Here is a 20,700-nt window from a genome sequence, read left to right as displayed (position 1 = left end):
AAGGCACAATTTTCCCGACATTCCTTGCAAAGCATTAGCGGAAGCTTGTCAAGCTTCCGCGTGCGTAACATAAGTCCCGGAAAAGACGCGCTGTGATTGGCCAGTAGTCACTTGAGTGACAGCGAGAGACATGGAGGAGTCACATGAGTGACGTCACTTGGGCAGCGTCGCAGTCGCCTTCAGCAAATGCCTTCAGCACTTCTAAATAAGAAAGCTGTGGAGAACTGTTGCTTTGTGTTCACTCTTTAATGTTTTCTGTTAGTAATCTAATCCCCCCTGGCTCTGATGTTGTATTGTTAATAACTTTGTTGTTTGTGTTTGTCTTGTTTTGTATTGTAATGTATATTGTCATGACTGTTATAAAGATTTGTTAAAAAAAAAAAAAAGCCTTCAGCTGCACTTCCGCCTTCATTGGGATACACGTCGCTCCAATGAACTGCAGCGGCCAGTGAGGCATCTATTTCTTATAATATCTATGTTTAGGCCCACCAGTGCAACCGATGTAAAACATTGCGGCCCTGCATGAGAGTGTGTGTGTGTGTGTGTGTGTGTGTGTGTGCACTTGTGAGAGAGAAGAAGAAGAAGAATAAGGGCCAATTCCTGCATCGTTTAACAGAACTTGACACTCCCCCACCTTGGGCACACCCCCCCCCCCCCCCCCCCCACCTTGGGCACACAGAGCATCTTCATACTGTAGGTAAAGATGACACTAAACACACTTTGATGTTCTCAAGACTTTAAACACATAATCCCCTGCAGATGGAGGACGGGGAGACATTCTATAAGCACCTCCTACGGTTTCTGCCTCTCTCTCTCTCTCTGCACCCTTCTAACCTTGTGCACGTGCACGCACACATGCACCAGGGTTGCCCTGTCCGCTTATTATAAGTGCACGTGTGTGTGGGGGGTGTTTGGGGGGTTATGTTTTGCCATGCACCCACCAGATTTGTGTTGTTAAAAACATATTCCACATTTGTCACTTTTTTCTGAGATGTTTTACTCCTATACGGAGCTTTGTGTGTCCCTGGCTGGCTGTGTCCCTGTGTCCCTGGCTGGCTGTGTCCCTGTGTCCCTGGCTGACTGTGTCCCTGTGTCCCTGTGTCCCTGGCTGGCTGTGTCCCTGTGTCCCTGGCTGGCTGTGTCCCTGTGTCCCTGGCTGGCTGTGTCCCTGTGTCCCTGGCTGGCTGTGTCCCTGTGTCCCTGGCTGGCTGTGTCCCTGGCTGGCTGTGTCCCTGGCTGGTTGTGTCCCTGTGTCCCTGGCTGGCGGTGTCCCTGGCTGTGTCCCTGGCTGGCTGTGTCCCTGTGTCCCTGGCTGGCTGTGTCCCTGGCTGGCTGTGTCCCTGTGTCCCTGGCTGGCTGTGTCCCTGGCTGGCTGTGTCCCTGGCTGGCTGTGTCCCTGTGTCCCTGTGTCCCTGGCTGGCTGTGTCCCTGGCTGTGTCCCTGGCTGGCTGTGTCCCTGTGTCCCTGGCTGGCTGTGTCCCTGTGTCCCTGGCTGGCTGTGTCCCTGTGTCCCTGTGTCCCTGGCTGGCTGTGTCCCTGTGTCCCTGTGTCCCTGGCTGGCTGTGTCCCTGGCTGTGTCCCTGGCTGGCTGTGTCCCTGTGTCCCTGGCTGGCTGTGTCCCTGTGTCCCTGGCTGGCTGTGTCCCTGTGTCCATGTGTCCCTGGCTGGCTGTGTCCCTGGCTGGCTGTGTCCCTGTGTCCCTGGCTGGCTGTGTCCCTGTGTCCCTGGCTGGCTGTGTCCCTGTGTCCCTGTGTCCCTGTGTCCCTGGCTGGCTGTGTCCCTGGCTGTGTCCCTGGCTGGCTGTGTCCCTGTGTCCCTGGCTGGCTGTGTCCCTGTGTCCCTGGCTGGCTGTGTCCCTGTGTCCATGTGTCCCTGGCTGGCTGTGTCCCTGGCTGGCTGTGTCCCTGTGTCCCTGGCTGGCTGTGTCCCTGTGTCCCTGTGTCCCTGTGTTTCTATGTCCCTGGCTGGCTGTGTCCCTGTGTCCCTGTGTCCCTATGTCCCTGGCTGGCTGTGTCCCTGTGTCCATGTGTCCCTGGCTGGCTGTGTCCCTGGCTGGCTGTGTCCCTGTGTCCCTGGCTGGCTGTGTCCCTGTGTCCCTGGCTGGCTGTGTCCCTGTGTCCCTGGCTGGCTGTGTCCCTGTGTCCCTGTGTTTCTATGTCCCTGGCTGGCTGTGTCCCTGTGTCCCTGTGTCCCTGTGTCCCTGGCTGGCTGTGTCCCTGTGTCCCTGGCTGGCTGTGTCCCTGTGTCCCTGGCTGGCTGTGTCCGAGCACGAAAATAGCGTTTGGTTGGTTTTCATCACCAAGTGTCACTGTTGTGCAGCCCAATACACACAAATAAACTGTATATACGGTGTGATGATTTTGGGTGTGACCAGGGCTCCAGCGTGCGACTTATTAGGTCGCATATGCGACCTAATTTATTAAGGGTGATACTTAAAATGTAATGAGGTCGCACAGGTGCGACTTGCTGGAAGGATGAGTGGAGGGGAAAAAAACATCCCGCAGTGCTTGCTAGCCTCAGTCCCAGGCTCACTTAACTGCGAAAAGAGTGCTTGCGAATATATATTCAGGTCTGAAAGCAGCTTATCCGACACAAATTAACGAATCTTTCTCAGCTGTACAATTTCACTGGAGCGCGCAGCGCGCATATCTAACTGCATGATGATCAGTCATGATCTACACAGCCGACTCCCGACCCAAACACTGAGTGAAACTTAGTAAACGTGTTGTTTGATTAAACATGTGCCACGAAAAATAGCTTCCAAAGCTTGTTATGTTTGCATTGAGGAGGTAGCCTATGTGTCCATACCATAGATCCATACATGATGATCGGCCAACAAAATACATTAATCTCCCTCCCAGTGAGTGAAGAGCACTGATGCTTGATTTCTTCTTCGTGTTCCGTGCTGAAAATAGCTGATCTACAAGCTCACAACGCGTCACGTCCGCGACGCGTTGTGAGCTTGTAGATCAGCTATTTTCAGCACGCGGAGATATGCAGGCTCTGAGAGCATTCAGAAACTTTTGCCTTCACAATAAAAGCATGCAGCTTTCACAAGTTGGCCCATAAAGACAAGGAAAAGGATTAAGAATTTGGTGGCATTTCACATTGCAAAAGATTTTTTCCAAAATGTAAAAATATTATAATAAGGAATTCATTTGGATAATGGTAATGGAGATATTGTACAAATTGTCACTTTATTAATCCAAAAGGTTTGGACTGCATTTAATTTTCAACACAAAACCTTAAACTGACTTTCTGTGTGTGGAATATAAATATTGCCTTTATTGACTGAGTGACTTTGTGGTGGGTTGAAACCATCTACAGTGTTTTGAAGTATAACCAGCCCAGGTAGGTTGCTGTTTTTTACACAGTGACCTTTGTAGGGGGTTTTATGATTCAAACCTTATGGTGGAAACCACTACATAAATAAATGGCGCCCGATGTGGGGGCATGATAAGATCATGTATTAATACCACGCTATACAAAGAAAATGGTGCTACCTAATTTGTGGTGGCGCTACCAAATGAAAAGGTAGGTGGCACCAGTGCTACCTGTGAAAAAGTTAGTCTGGAGCCCTGGGTGTGACAGTACAGTACAGTACAGTACAGTACAGTACAGTACAGTACAGTACAGGGACCCCCTGGGGACCCCCACACGGTAACTCTGTCATTTCTCAACCTTTTCGGATGCGGGGCGGCTCGCCGGAACTGGCTCGACTGACCCCCTGGGCACGTTCCTGGGGGTCTGCTTATTTCTGTCACAATCTGGCAACACTGACATGCACTCACAAACAGATGGTCATTCTCTTTTTGCTAACACTGACCTCTGAGCTTTCTGTCATATGATATACTGTGTGTGTGCGCGTGTGCGCGCGTGTGCGTGCGTGCGTGCATGTACATACACACGTGTGCTTGTGCAGTGGGGGAAAAAAACGACCATGTTTTTTACTTACTTAAGTAAAAGTATCAATACTGCAATGTAGAAAAACTAAAGTCTGGTAGTCAAACCAATTTAGGCCTGACGTCGAAATAAAAAAAAACGTTCGCTCTGAACGGATATATATTCAAAGTTTTGTGCCGCATTTTTTACGATTTTTCAAAAATAGCAGAACTACAAGCTCGTAGCGCGCCACTCGGTGGCGCGCTATGAGCTTGTAGATCTGCTATTTTTCAATAGCTAAAGTATAACATAATGCTTAGTTAAAACACCAAAAGGGGTTCCGTCCAGAATGGGTTAAAGTACCACAAGTAAAAGTATTCATTATGTATTGTATTTAACCCATTTAGACCCGAGGACGATTCTTTAAAAAATGGCTTCTAAATCCTAAACGTTTTCTGAAAAACATATGTTTCTATGTCAGTGGAATTCAACCTTTTTCATGTCAAGGACCCCCAAGATTATTATGAAAATATGTTGTTCCAGGGCCTAAGCCTAATGAAATGATGAGAATCGCTATGTATAGCGCATGGTTGGGTGGTGTGAAAACACCAGCAGCCGCAGCACCCCTAAGAACTCGGAGGATCCTAGAAGTCACAGAACGTCGGCCCCGGACCCCCCCATAAAATCTCCTGGTTACATCAATATGATCGTTCATGTGGAGTGGGTTGTATGTGCTTATTTGTTGAAATGGTGGAAGTGAGAATTAGTATCATGTCGCGGTTTGTCACCGCCGCGGCGACTGCCTGCCCCGGCCGGCTTGAAGCATGCATTCAAGCCGTGCTGCTCGCCAACGGTGACAAGCCGTCGCGGATCATCATAGCGATTTTTCGTCATTGCAATGAATAACCGTGGACAGAGTAGTTCACATGAACGATGCTGTAGTGACTGGGGCAGAAAACAGGCTGGAAAGGTTCACTTCTGTGGACTCTAACATTACACCTAGCGACATGTTTAAGCATTTATTTCATATTGACATGTCTTCTGTGGTCTAACATTACACCTAGCGACATGTTTAAGCATTTATTTCATATTGACATGTCTTGTGGTCTCTAACATTACACCTAGCTACATGTTTAAGCATTTATTTCATATTTACATGTCTTGTGGTCTCTAACATTACACCTAGCTACATGTTTAAGCATTTATTTCATATTTACATGTCTTCTGTGGTCTCTAACATTACACCTAGCTACATGTTTAAGCATTGATTTCATATTTACATGTCTTCTGTGGTCTCTAACATTACACCTAGCTACATGTTTAAGCATTGATTTCATATTTACATGTCTTCTGTGGTCTCTAACATTACACCTAGCTACATGTTTAAGCATTTATTTCATATTTACATGTCTTCTGTGGTCTCTAACATTACACCTAGCTACATGTTTAAGCATTTATTTCATATTTACATGTCTTCTGTGGTCTCTAACATTACACCTAGCTACATGTTTAAGCATTTATTTCATATTTACATGTCCATTTCTGCTTCCAGGCCAGACGTTGGGAGGGGCTAGCCCACCTAAAAAAAAAAAAGAAATAGAAGATTTTTTAAAAATCGTGAAAATGTGCCTCAAATCTTTGAATATATATTGTTTCAGAGTTTGTTTTTTAACTCAAATGGGGGAGGGGTCCCTGCCTGGAGGAGGGGTCCCTGCCTGGAGGAGGAGGTCCCTGCCTGGAGGAGGGGTCCCTGCTCCTGGAGGAGGGGTCCCTGCCTGGTGGAGGGGTCCCTGCCTGGAGGAGGTCCCTGCTCCTGGAGGAGGGGTCCCTGCCTGGAGGAGATCCCTGCCTGGAGGAGGGGTCCCTGCCTGGAGGAGGGGTCCCTGCTCCTGGAGGAGGGGTCCCTGCTCCAGGAGGGGTCCCTGCTCCAGGAGGAGGGGTCCCTGCTCCTGGAGGAGGGGTCCCTGCTCCAGGAGGAGGGGTCCCTGCTCCTGGAGGAGGGGTCCCTGCTCCTGGGGGAGGGGTCCCTGCTCCTGGAGGAGGGGTCCCTGCCTGGAGGAGGGGTCCCTGGAACAACATATTTCCAGCTATAATGTCATGCTCAAAATAGAGATGGCAGTTTGAAAGTGCCTCAGTGGACACACCCTTTGCGCATTCCTTAATATGAATAATAGAAAGGGGGGGTAGGGTGTGGGGGGGGTAAGAACCAATGCACTTGCAACGAGCCGTGACTGGAAGGTGACATGTCATTATTAGCTTCTCGTCTTTTTTTGCATGTTAGACATTATATTAACCCATTTTGGACTGATGTCGATTTTTAAAAAAAAAGAACGGCTTCTAATAGTTTTCTGAAAAACCCATGTTTCTATGTCAGTGGAGCTCAACCTTTTTCATGTCAAGGACCCCCAGAATTATCTCTATTGGGCCACGGACCCCCCATCTCAAAATATGTAGTTCCAGGGACCCCCACAGAAGCAAATATTTTAGTTCAAAATGTTCGCTCGCAAGATTTGCGCCACATTTTCACGACTTTTTAAAAATAGCAGACCTACAAGCTCGTAGCGCGCCACCGAGTGGCGCGCTACGAGCTTGTAGATCTGCTATTTTTCAATAGCATAATAATGCTTTAAACACCAAAAGGAAAGGGGTTCCCGTTCAGAACGGGTTAACAGTGAACACAGCATCACCATGAAATCGGTGATGGCGTTCATGCCAAACATTAAGCCTCAAAGCATATGGTGAAATTGTGGAACGTCGTCTTCACCAGCTGGAGAAAAAAAAATCATCAGAAAGAAAGCTGGTTTCCAGCAAAAATATGCCCTGAGGGGGGGGGGGGGGGGGGGGGGAGGGGGGGGGGGGGGATCTGGTACTTTTTAGTGATTAATGAAGTAGGTTCGGGGGAACGGGGGAGGGGCAGAATCCACACACTAATGAGAGCTCATAGGGCTCCATTTTCATCACCGCTAAACCCCTTATCCCTAAACTTCTTTGCCTTTTTTTACTATTTTGAAAAACATTTTTGAATAGTTCAACTAGCCAATCTACATTGACACGTTGTGAGCTTGTAGACTGGCCATTTTATCTAGTCAAAAATGTTTAGCAAAATAGTAAAAAAAAAAAAGGCAAAGGAGTTTAGGGATAAGGGGTTTAGCGGTGACGAAAATGGAGCCCATGGTCTCCGTCTCGGTCGTATATATGACAGCGTAGATGGGCTACGGCCCATCTACAAGCACACCAAAGGCGCTCCCATGTTGACGAGTTGTGGTCGGTATTATGTGTCAGCTTTCGGTGAGCAACACTGCCGCCCCATGCTGCTGAAGTAGGAATCGGTTGCCAATCTGCATGCTGGTCCATCTCTCCATCGGCTCCAATCTGCATGCTGGTCCATCTCTCCATCGGCTCCAATCTGCATGCTGGTCCATCTCTCCATCGGCTCCAATCTGCATGCTGGTCCATCTCTCCATCGGCTCCAATCTGCATGCTGGTCCATCTCTCCATCGGCTCCAATCTGCATGCTGGTCCATCTCTCCATCGGCTCCAATCTGCATGCTGGTCCATCTCTCCATCGGCTCCAATCTGCATGCTGGTCCATCTCTCCATCGGCTCCAATCTGCATGCTGGTCCATCTCTCCATCAGCTTGGTAAGACTATCGGCACCTGAGGTGCGCTGCATCTTTTTGTCTGGATGCCGGAGCCTTTTTATACTACGTCTGCTTAAACCATTCTGAACGGGAACCCCTTTTGGTGTTTTAAGCATTATGTTGAAAAATAGCAGATCTACAACTTGTAGATATCGTCAAAATGTGGCGCAACGTTTTTTTCTTTTTTTATGTTTTTTTTTTGTGGCTTTTGCCTTTATTTTATATATTGTATGGAGGGACAGACAGTAGGCTGACAGGAAATGGGGAGAGAGATGGGGGTGACATGCAGTAAAGGCCGTCGGGATCGGGAGTCGAACCCGACTGGATTACCAGCCAAGGTGCCTGGACCACTGAGCCATGGCCCAGGCCAAAGTGAACGTTTTTAACGCAAATCTTTGCTTCTGGGGGGAGGTCCTTGACATGAAAAAGGTTGAGCAGGTATAGACATTTTTTGAAATTCCGACGTCAGGCCTAATTGGGTTAACCACACTGGGCCGCAGTCTTGCTGACTAGGCAGCCTCTGTTCTTCTGTGCCTTGTGGGAGCAGCGCAAAAAAATATACTAAAACAAAGAATGGAGGAAAAAAACTGTGCCCAGGAAAAGTGTGTCAGGGAGAGAAAACATGTCTACACAACGTCTACAGTACAGGCCTTCCAAGGAAGAAGGAAACATCAGTACAGGCCTTCCAAGGAAGAAGGAAACATCAGTACAGGCCTTCCAAGGAAGAAGGAAACATGACGTCTACAGTACAGGCCTTCCAAGGAAGAAGGAAACATCAGTACAGGCCTTCCAAGGAAGAAGGAAACATCAGTACAGGCCTTCCAAGGAAGAAGGAAACATCAGTACAGGCCTTCCAAGGAAGAAGGAAACATGTCTACATGACGTCTACAGTACAGGCCTTCCAAGGAAGAAGGAAACATCAGTACAGGCCTTCCAAGGAAGAAGGAAACATCAGTACAGGCCTTCCAAGGAAGAAGGAAACATCAGTACAGGCCTTCCAAGGAAGAAGGAAACATGTCTACATGACGTCTACAGTACAGGCCTTCCAAGGAAGAAGGAAACATCAGTACAGGCCTTCCAAGGAAGAAGGAAACATCAGTACAGGCCTTCCAAGGAAGAAGGAAACATCAGTACAGGCCTTCCAAGGAAGAAGGAAACATGACGTCTACAGTACAGGCCTTCCAAGGAAGAAGGAAACATCGGAGGAGAGAAAAGGTGTTCATGGAACCGCAGGGAGACAGAGAAATAATCAAACACCTTTAAAATGAAACAAACAACCATCTCAGACAATGTTTTAGCCTCACAATCTTTTCAGTAGATATCAGGGAGGCAACAAACACTTCCAGACCAAGTAGAACACAAATCAACGCTTGGCAGAAACTCTTCCATTGTGTATTATATATTATACCACAGGTCGTTTCGAGGAAGCAATCTGATTGGTTGAAACAGCCTTCTAGCCGTGGGTTAAACCAGCACCATTCACCACCTAATCAAAACAAAGAATTCAGCTGCTCTGTTCTCCCAGAGCGCTAGCAAACTCGGTGGCTAGGCTAGCTAGTTTCTTGGGACATTTGTGGTCGTAGTGACTACATCTGTCATTAAAAAATATTTTTTTTTCAGCGATTCTCTTAGTTTTAAGGGTAACTGTGGTATATCACTTCAGTGATGCGGTAAGGAAGGAACGAGACTTCGTCTCGTTCCTTCCTTAACGCATCCCTGTCGTGGCAATAATCACGTTAACCCACACCCTCTCGTGTAATATTGCTTAACTACAACATATCAGCATTAAGCTGTTGCATTTTGGACAGTACTGTACGTACAGAATCGTCCATCAACGTAAAGCATCAAAGGTTCAAACCACGAGCAGCAGCAGTGAATGAAGCCCAGCTGGTCTAATAGGCTGGTAGTCATGGAGGATAAGAACCACGAGCAGCAGCAGTGAATGAAGCCCAGCTGGTCTAATAGGCTGGTAGTCATGGAGGATAAGAACCACGAGCAGCAGCAGTGAATGAAGCCCAGCTGGTCTAATAGGCTGGTAGTCATGGAGGATAAGAACCACGAGCAGCAGCAGTGAATGAAGCCCAGCTGGTCTAATAGGCTGGTAGTCATGGAGGATAAGAACCACGAGCAGCAGCAGTGAATGAAGCCCAGCTGGTCTAATAGGCTGGTAGTCATGGAGGATAAGAACCACGAGCAGCAGCAGTGAATGAAGCCCAGCTGGTCTAATAGGCTGGTAGTCATGGAGGATAAGCCATGAGACACGTTGGATTAGGGGAAATAATGTGTTTACAGTAAGATTATTCACCGCTTTAAAGCAAATGTGCAGTCATCTTGGGGACATAGTACATAGTACTGTAGTCCAGGGGTTCTCAACGTTTTTGGCCGGGGACCCCCGGAAATGCTTTGGCAACGTCTCGGGACCCCCGCCCCGCCCCCTCCCGACCCCCAATATAAATTGACTGCTACAATAACCTTAAACCATTTTGGGCGGGAACCCCTTTTGGTGTTTTAAGCATTGTTATAATTTAGCTATTGAAAAATAGCAGATCTACAAGCTCATAGCGCGCCACCGAGTGGTGCGCTATGAGCTTGTAGGTCTGCTATTTTTGAAAAATCGTGAAAAAAAAAAAAAAAAATGAAAATAATTTGGGTACCCCCTAAAATAATTTGGCGACCCCCCGAGGGGTCGCGACCCACGGGTTGAGAACCCCTGTAATAGGCTGGTAGTCATGGAGGATAAGCCATGCATGAGACGCGTTGGATTAGGGGAAATAATGTGTTTACAGTAAGATTATTCACCGCTTTAAAGCAAATGTGCAGTCATCTTGGGGACATAACAGTACTGTAGTCGTCCAGTCTACCTTCTCAGTAAAGGGAGAAAACCTACGGTTCTAAAACTACAGACGGATGGTAACGTGTTCTGCAGCATGCGTCCTGCTGTTACCGTTTGGGGTCACGACAGGTTGACTGATTTGATTGGGTGTTTTTTAAACTATAGTGTCACTGTATTTTCCTGTAGTCTCCTGTGGACAAGTGGTGAAAACTACCACATGTGCTAACACACTGTAAAACGATGCATCTACAATTTGTACAACTGTGCAATGAGCAATTGTTATGTCCATATCAAATAAATAAACATAAACATAAACTGTATCTATCTATCTATCTATCTATCTATCTATCAATGCACCAAGTCTCTGTCTGTCTGTACGTCTGTCTGTGTGTAATCCACGTAACTCGAGAACCGTTCGCCCCACCGACTTCAAATTCGACACACACGTTCCACACCACCGCAGGGGGTGCCGTGGCCGGTGTGGAGTCGGTCGGACCAGCGGTTATCCAGAACCGCCCCGAAAAGGGCACTGCTGTAGAGGCCCCACGGGCACCGCTCTAGTATGCCAAAAAAGGGAAGAATTTCCACTACTACAGGTTTTTACTTTTTATTCGTTTTGAAATTATAAAAAGGTACTACTAATAACAATACAACAGTACTACAACTACTACTACTAGTGATAATGAGTCCTACTGGTAAACAGTGTCCAGGTCATGCCTAGAAAGAAAACAAGATGAAATCATTGTCTCCCTTGGACAACAGAGACACAACTTGCTACAGAAGGTGGACATTTTAATGGAAGTTTGAAACGGGACCCGTCTCTCACTCCGTATTCATCACACATTTTAAAACACAACAGAGGGACCGCCGTTCCATTCCAAATACTTAACACAAAAAAAGTGCGAAGACTTCTTAATTTGTTCTTTTCTTTTAGCCATAGTATCAGACAGTGCTCGCAGCTAAGGAAGGATATTAAAACACAACAGAGGGGCCCGCCATTCCAAATACCGAACACAAAAAAGTGCGAAGACTTCTTAATTTGTTCTTTTAGCCATAGTATCAGACAGTGCTCGCACCAAAGGAGGATAATAATAAGCACCTGCTCTGGTAGTTTTCACACTCCCTGTTCCTGCTATAGTCCCCCCTCCCCCACCACCTCCCCCCTCCCCCCAGCTGGGACCAATCTGCTCGTCAGGTGTGGCACTGTGGTCGCAGCCTCGCCAACAAGCTAGAGAGACTCCCAAAACACACGCACGCACGCACGCACGCACGCACGCACGCACGGACACGCACGGACACGCACGCACGCACGGCACGCAGATTGTGTTACGTTGCAATACACAGCACACAGGTAATGAATATCATCCTCAGTGTCACCCGGCAGCCGGTATATAGGCTAGTATAATAATGTCCTGATGAAACTCTGATGAAAGTTGCATATAATAATAATAAAAATCACAACCACATCACACTAGGGCATTCACTTCTAGTCATTTTTACTAGTTGACTAGTTGCCTAGTTTACTAGTCGGCTAGTTGTTTAACCACCTATTATGTTTAAAAAATAAATATTTGTACATTTCAAAACTGTGTACATTGGTGACTATAACTATAATCTACCTGATCTTGAGGCCTACAAAATCGGGAAAAAAATAAATAAAAAAAATAAACTTTTTTTTTCTTCTTATCAACTAGTACCAACAAGGTCGACTAGTGGATTTACTAGTCGACTAGTAAACTAGTCTAGTAAACTAGTCGACTAGTTGCTTAATGCCCTACATCACACACACTGAGATGGATTTCCGAACAGAAGATATTTGCATTAGCAGAACATATAGAGAAAGCTTTAAGGGACATACGGACAAAGAAAACTTATACTGTATGTGATATATTTTATTTGTATTTTTATGTTTGTTTATTTCTGTTCCGTTTTTATCCAATACTTGGTGTATCTTCTGTGTGGGAAGTGAACGTGATATTGTTTATTGACGTTGTTGGTGTCTTATAATCCCGTAAGGGATGGGTCTTAACGACAAGACACGGAAATAAAGATTCATTCATTCATTCATTCATTCATTCATTCATTCATTCAGTCTCACACACACTTTATTTTACTATACACAATATACCGTACTGCTATGGTAATGTGTATTGTATGTGCTGTAGGGCAGGGGTTCTCAACCCGTGGGTCGCGACCCCTCGGGGGGTCGCCAAATTATTTTAGGGGGTCCCCAAATTATTTTCAAAAAAAAAAAAAAAAAAAAAAAGATTAAAAAAAAAAAAAAAAATCACGATTTTTCAAAAATAGCAGACCTACAAGCTCATAGCGCGCCACTCGGTGGCGCGCTATGAGCTTGTAGATCTGCTATTTTTCAATAGCTAAATTATAACAATGCTTAAAGCACCAAAAGGGGTTCCCGCCCAAAATGGTTTAAGGTTATTGTAGCAGTCAATTTATATTGGGGGTCGGGAGGGGGCGGGGCGGGGGTCCCGAGACATTGCCAAAGCATTTCCGGGGGTCCCCGGCCAAAAACGTTGAGAACCCCTGCTGTAGGGCAGTGGTTCCCAAAGTGGGGTCCGGGGACCCCCAGGGGTACTTGAGGGAGTTCCAGGGGGTCCCCAGCTAAATGATAGTTAGGAACCAGTAACCAGTAACAAGTTAAATTAGCATTGATTTTACAATATAAATTGGGGGTCCCAGAGATAGAAATGCCATTAAATGGGGGTCCGTATAGTATCCTTGAAATAAAACCGGTTGAAAATCACAGCTAGAGCCGTAAAGATCTTCTCTTATGGGGGTCCCTGGCATATCTTTTCAAATGGGGGTCTGCGGGACAAGGGGGCAGGCAGACTTTCCAACGTTGAAGCTCTGGGTCCTAGTGGTAGGAGGAGAGACTACAGGCGGACCCGTGGATTCATGACCGGGAAACCCCGTGCAGCTGGGCTTTAACGTTGAGCGCTCGGTTGCCCTACGTCACCCAGGACCTCAAAGTTGAGGTCCGGGGAGGGACTTCCGGCAGTCTTCCGGGTGCTTCAAAACGCCACTGAGCAACTTCCACTGACATGAATAGCTGGGGGGGCGGAGCTTCGCGCCAGTTCAGTCTCTATTATATATATACACTCTATGCTGCGGGCTAATGATGGGGGTCAATTTGGGGGTCCTTGACATGAAAGAGTTTGGGAACCACTGGTTTAGGGATCTCAGCTGTTCTTCCTCACAGTCTAACGAAAGCAACATGTTAACCAATTGATCAATGCGATGCATTGGACTTGTTTAGATGCATTGGACTTGATCACAATGTGTTAAGTAAAGAATGTGAGTACTTTTCCCACCACTTCAACCCCCCCCCCCCCCCCCCCCCCCCCTCTGTCTGCCAGCCACTGGATGCACATCAGTCCTCTGTAGGTGGAGCTGACAGCTGGTGCCAACTGGAGTGGCGTGCCGCTGCCATGTGGCGACTCCACCACACGCAGCTCTCTCTCAGCTCGCGGGGCTGCCTGGGACCCGACGCTGGGAGGATTATACGTCTATATAAAGCCGTCGACAGTATATGATTCACTGTGTCACTATGATCCCCTATGCTTCCCAGACAACAGGTCTCCGAGCTGTCTCTGCCACCACCCCCATTCCTGCCACTGAAGAATGAGGAAGGGGGAGAGAGAGAGAGAGAGAGAGAGAGAGAGGGGAGAGAGAGAGAGAGAGAGAGAGGGGGGAGAGGAGAGAGAGAGAGAGAGAGAGAGAGAGAGAGAGAGAGAGAGAGAGAGAGGGGAGAGAGAGAGAGGGGAGAGAGAGAGAGAGAGAGAGAGAGAGAGAGAGTGAGAGGAGAGAGCGAGAGAGAGAGAGAGAGAGGGGAGAGAGCGAGAGAGAGAGAGAGAGAGAGAGAGGGGGGAGAGAGAGAGAGGGGAGAGAGAGAGAGAGTGGAGAGTTTGACGTTCATCACTCGAGCTCCGTGGCTTAGCCTAAGAGGCTTGAATAATCAGTATGTTAAGCTGTCAGGCTGTGCGCTCGCACCCTACAGCGCGCTTACAAACTCCTGGGGCACCCTACAGCGCGCAAAAGAAAAAGAAAAAGAAGAAAATGCTGAGAGCCAAGAAGCCTCTGAGTATCAGGTTACTCTTTCCCCCTGACATCACCAGGCATACACATCTTTCTGACACCGTTAAGCTAGTAGACATCATTCTGCTCCGTTTTACTTTGGTCCTCGACAGGGAACGGGATGTTTGGATATGGGGCTTTTCCAAAGATTCGCCGTGAATTTCATGCTTTGCTTTCACTTCATACAACTCAGCTGGTCTAATAAGTTTAACCCATTTTGGGGCGGGAACCCCTTTTGGTGTTTTAAACATTATGTTATAATTTATAGCTATTGAAAAATAGCAGATCTACAAGCTCATAGCGCGCCACCGAGTGGCGCGCTATGAGCTTGTAGGTCTATTTTTGAAAAATCGTGAAAATGTGGCGGAAATTTGGAATATATATTTTTTCCAGAGCGAACGTTTTTAACTCAAATCTTTGCTTCTGAGGGGTCCCTGGAACAACATATTTTCAGATGGGGGGGTCGGCGGTCAATTACATTTAAATGTTGGGGTCCTTGATTTGAAATATTGAGCATCACTGAAACATGGGTATACTTCAGAAAACTGGAGGATTTAGACAAGACATTTTTTAAATTTCGACATCGGGCCTAAATGGGTTAAACACCCTCGTCATGGTCACCGATGTATTAGTTGCTACTGTATACACATCACGCCACCTTGACAGCTGTTAGCACCTTTAGTAAGAGAAATCTATGAAAATCTGGGAACTAAATCGTTACCAAGAAATTTCTTCACCAATGTGTTTCTAAAGGTGTCTAATAACATGTACTAAAAGTTTGAAATTCAACTCCCGTGGGAAAGTTGAGTTATTAGCATAATATGTGACCATACCCTTAACATCCTATATAAGGCAAAAAAGTCCAAATTTCATCATTCTTTAAGTAGCATGTGACATATGAAACTAGGGTGTTTGCATGATTCTGAATCCATTCCAAGCATTAGTTTTGCACAAAAAACACTCCTTGGGAGGAGAACGGCCACACAAACGTGATGAGGTCAGCACATTTGGTCAAGTGGATATGGCCTAATTTAGCCCAAGGAGTGTTTTTTGTGCAAAACTAATGCTTGGAATGGATTCAGAATCATGAAATCACCCTAGTTTCATATGTCACATGCTACTTAAAGAATGATGAAATTTGGACTTTTTTGCCTTATATAGGATGTTATGGGTATGGTCACATATTATGCTAATAACTCAACTTTCCCACGGGAGTTGAATTTCAAACTTTTAGTACATGTTATTAGACACCTTTAGAAACACATTGGTGAAGAAATTTCTTGGTAACGATTTAGTTCCCAGATTGGTCAAATACCTGATAAAATGCCCTTACTACTTATAATGTTTTCATGTTGATTGGATACTGTATCTGTCAAGTGATCTCAAGAGGTTATGGTGCGTTCAAACCTGGAGATATACATAGAGGTTATGGTGCGTTCAAACCTGGCGATATATACATTTGTTTCCAGTTGCTTCAAATAGCTTTACTTAAAAGAAGAAGTAAGCCACCCCCCTTCCGTTCCGGATAAAAACAAGGAGACATATTTTTGCTTGCTTACTTCGCTAAGATTACGATATAAGTCGCTGATGATCGCTCGCTTCATATTTTGAACGAGAGGCATGTTGAAGTCAGAAATGAAGAGCTTAGTATATCCATCTGGTCAAAACCACGGAGAGCTCCTTAGATTTTGCGCGCCGAGCCTTTCTTTGTGAACGGTAAACAGGGAAGTGAACGATACCGCGCATGCACGAAAGAGCAAGGAGGGGTGTAGAAGGAGAGGCCAACTCCAAAAAAAAAAGAAAAATAATTCAGAATATTTTTCTCTCGTTTGATATCAATGAAAATGTGTTAGCAACCTGTCGGTTGGATTATTTATGACGTTCCCACACGTCGTACGGTCTAAATGGGTTAAAAATTCACACCCGTGTGAAGTGAGGGGTCGTGCTTATGGGATCCGATGGCACTTCCAAAGGAGCATTAGTCCGACTTGCAGAAACAACGGTCGGACTAGCGGTCGAACATGCGCTGCTCCCATGATTGCGGTTATGGTTAGGTTAGGGTTTGAGGTAGGTTGTCAGTATAATGACTGTCGGACCAATAGGGTTTGAGGTAGGTTGTCAGTATAATGACTGTCGGACCAATAATAGTGTTAGGACAAAAATCTACACTATAGCTGAATATAGGAGGGGCTAGCACCCCTCAAAAATCACACTTGTGTTAAGTGAGGGGCGCACTTATCATCATACATCACATTCCGTGTCTCAGCCAATCAGCTGAGCACATTTCCGTCATCGTACACACAAAACTGTGCATTCCTTCCGGGCCCATTGGTCTACTTTTATGGGGAGTGGGGACACAGATACAGAGATACAGATACAGAGATGAAAACAGAGATACAGAGATGAATACAGAGATACGGATACAGAGATGAAAACAGAGATACAGATACAGAGATGAAAACAGAGATACAGATACAGAGATACAGATACAGAGATGAAAACAGAGATACGGATACAGAGATACAGATACAGAGATGAATACAGAGATACGGATACAGAGATACAGAGATGAATACAGAGATACAGATACAGAGATACAGATACAGAGATGAATACAGAGATACAGATACAGAGATACAGATACAGAGATGAAAACAGAGATACAGATACAGAGATACAGATACAGAGATGAAAACAGAGATACGGATACAGAGATACAGATACAGAGATGAATACAGAGATACAGAGATGAATACAGAGATACAGAGATGAATACAGAGATACAGAGATGAATACAGAGATACGGATACAGAGATGAAAACAGAGATACAGAGATACAGATACAGAGATGAATACAGAGACACAGATACAGAGATGAATACAGAGACACAGATACAGAGATACGGATACAGAGATGAAAACAGAGATACGGATACAGAGATGAATACAGAGATACAGAGATGAAAACAGAGATACAGATACAGAGATGAATACAGAGATACAGATACAGAGATGAATACAGAGATACAGAGATGAAAACAGAGATACAGAGATGAATACAGAGATACAGATACAGAGATGAAAACAGAGATACAGATACAGAGATGAAAACAGAGATACAGATACAGAGATGAAAACAGAGATACAGATACAGAGATGAATACAGAGATACAGATAGAGAGATGAATACAGAGATACAGAGATGAATACAGAGATACGGATACAGAGATGAATACAGAGATACGGATACAGAGATGAATACAGAGATACAGATACAGAGATGAAAACAGAGATACAGATACAGAGATGAATACAGAGATACAGATAGAGAGATGAATACAGAGATACGGATACAGAGATGAATACAGAGATACAGATAGAGAGATGAATACAGAGATACGGATACAGAGATGAATACAGAGATACGGATACAGAGATGAATACAGAGATACAGATACAGAGATGAAAACAGAGATACAGATACAGAGATGAATACAGAGATACAGATAGAGAGATGAATACAGAGATACGGATACAGAGATGAATACAGAGATACAGATACAGAGATGAATACAGAGATACAGAGATGAATACAGAGACAGATACAGAGATGAATAGAGAGATACAGATACAGAGATGAATACAGAGATACAGATACAGAGATGAATAGAGAGACACAGATACAGAGATGAATACAGAGATACAGAGATGAAAACAGAGACACAGATACAGAGATGAAAACAGAGACACAGATACAGAGATGAATACAGAGATACAGATACAGAGATGAAAACAGAGATACGGATACAGAGATGAATACAGAGATACGGATACAGAGATGAAAACAGAGATACAGATACAGAGATGAATACAGAGATACAGAGATGAATACAGAGATACGGATACAGAGATGAAAACAGAGATACAGAGATGAATACAGAGATACGGATACAGAGATGAAAACAGAGATACGGATACAGAGATGAAAACAGAGATACAGAGATGAATACAGAGATACAGATACAGAGATGAAAACAGAGATACAGAGATGAATACAGAGATACGGATACAGAGATGAAAACAGAGATACGGATACAGAGATGAATAGAGAGACACAGATACAGAGATGAATACAGAGATACAGATACAGAGATGAATACAGAGATACAGAAACAGAGATGAAAACAGAGATACGGATACAGAGATGAAAACAGAGATACGGATACAGAGATGAAAACAGAGATACAGATACAGAGATGAATACAGAGACACAGATACAGAGATTAATACAGAGACACAGATACAGAGATGAACAGAGAGACACAGATACAGAGATGAATACAGAGACACAGATACAGAGATGAATACAGAGACACAGATACAGAGATGAATACAGATACACAGATACAGAGATGAATAGAGAGACACAGATACAGAGATGAATACAGAGACACAGATACAGAGATGAATAGAGAGACACAGATACAGAGATGAATAGAGAGACACAGATACAGAGATGAATACAGAGACACAGATACAGAGATGAATACAGAGACACAGATACAGAGATGAATAGAGAGACACAGATACAGAGATGAATACAGAGATGAATAGAGAGACACAGATACAGAGATGAATACAGAGACACAGATACAGAGATGAATAGAGAGACACAGATACAGAGATGAATACAGAGATGAATAGAGAGACACAGATACATACATAGACATGTATATCTCCACCCTCCCCAAGGTTCCACTTATCGTTGCAACAAGAAATGACATTTCATCAGTTAGTTCAACATTTTACAATATATAGGCATTTTGGCTGGTAGACTTAATAAGATTGAAAGGTGGGCATACATACATACATACATACATACATACATACATACATACATACATACATACATACATAATATGACATTATAGTTGTGCTTTGACCTTTTCTACCGCATCTGTAAGTGCTTCAATAGACTGCCTTTTTGCTCCATTAGCTCTCGCAATTGATATTTCCAACCCTAATACATTCAGAAATAGTATTTTCCATTTTTTTACAGAAAGACTATGAGGAGGTTTCCATCTAGACACCAGGAGATTTTTTGCAGCAGTAACTCCAGCAAAGAATACTTTTTTTTGCGTGACTGGCAAGGAGAGTGTGGAGTCATCATTTACATAGACAAAAACCTGTTGGGTGACCGGCCATCAGTATGACCACGTAAAAAACAATCAGAAAGGAAACAATCCTCTCCTGCCTTCGTGTCTCGACCATATAGCATCACAAGCTGGAGGCTAGCATGAGCACCAGCTGTCACACACCCCTTTTTACACATGACTAAATCAACTGTAGATTTAGTCCACTCAAATCTAATCGACTAAAAGACTTAACATAATTTTATTCAAAAGACTGACTAAAAACGAAATCAAAATCTGCCCAGTCAAAATAAGCTGCTTTGATCACACCTATAGCTATATGTATATTCATTTGATCACACCTATAGCTATACGTATATTCATTTGATCACACCTATAGCTATACGTATATTCATTTGATCACACCTATAGCTATACGTATATTCATTTGATCACACCTATAGCTATACGTATATTCATTTGATCACACCTATAGCTATACGTATATTCATTTGATCACACCTATAGCTATACGTATATTCATTTGATCACACCTATAGCTATATGTATATTCATTTGATCACACCTATAGATATACGTATATTCATTTGATCACACCTATAGCTTTACGTATATTCATTTGATCACACCTATAGATATACGTATATTCATTTGATCACACCTATAGCTATACGTATATTCATTTGATCACACCTATAGCTATACGTATATTCATTTGATCACACCTATAGCTATACGTATATTCATTGTGATCACACCTATAGCTATTAGCTATACGTATATTCATTTGATCACACCTATAGCTATACGTATATTCATTTGATCACACCTATAGCTATACGTATATTCATTCCAAACCAACAATAAAATCCCCACTCTGGCCGTTTCTTTCCAAACCCCCAAGTATTAGCGAGTATATAAATAGCCTGTTGACACGGGGGGGGGGGGGGGGCAGGGTGCAGGCCGGGGCTATTTATGACCATACTGCACCACACAGAGTGATGCTGTCACAGCAGCAAGCATGGAACGCAAACCGCTCCACCCTGTTCGCCTTTCAAAACCCCTCATGCTGCCTCTTTCCTCCTCCTCCTCCTCC

General features: G+C 44.7%; 1 protein-coding gene across 11 annotated transcripts in view; it reads right to left on the bottom strand.

The window, feature by feature from the left end:
- Nucleotides 1–20,700, bottom strand: part of LOC306935893 (poly(rC)-binding protein 3) — a 256,803-nt gene that overhangs the window by 181,945 nt on the left and 54,158 nt on the right. For all 11 annotated transcript variants that reach the window (XM_079519204.1, XM_079519205.1, XM_079519208.1 and 8 more), the window contains exon 3: nucleotides 5,415–5,461. The gene's annotated coding sequence lies outside the window, so the exon portion shown is untranslated. The remainder of the gene's footprint in view (nucleotides 1–5,414; nucleotides 5,462–20,700) is intronic.

The sequence above is a fragment of the Electrona antarctica genome, assembly GCF_951216825.1.
Source record: "Electrona antarctica genome assembly, chromosome: 13".
Taxonomy (NCBI): domain Eukaryota; kingdom Metazoa; phylum Chordata; class Actinopteri; order Myctophiformes; family Myctophidae; genus Electrona; species Electrona antarctica.
This window is presented reverse-complemented; position numbering and strand designations above follow the sequence as displayed.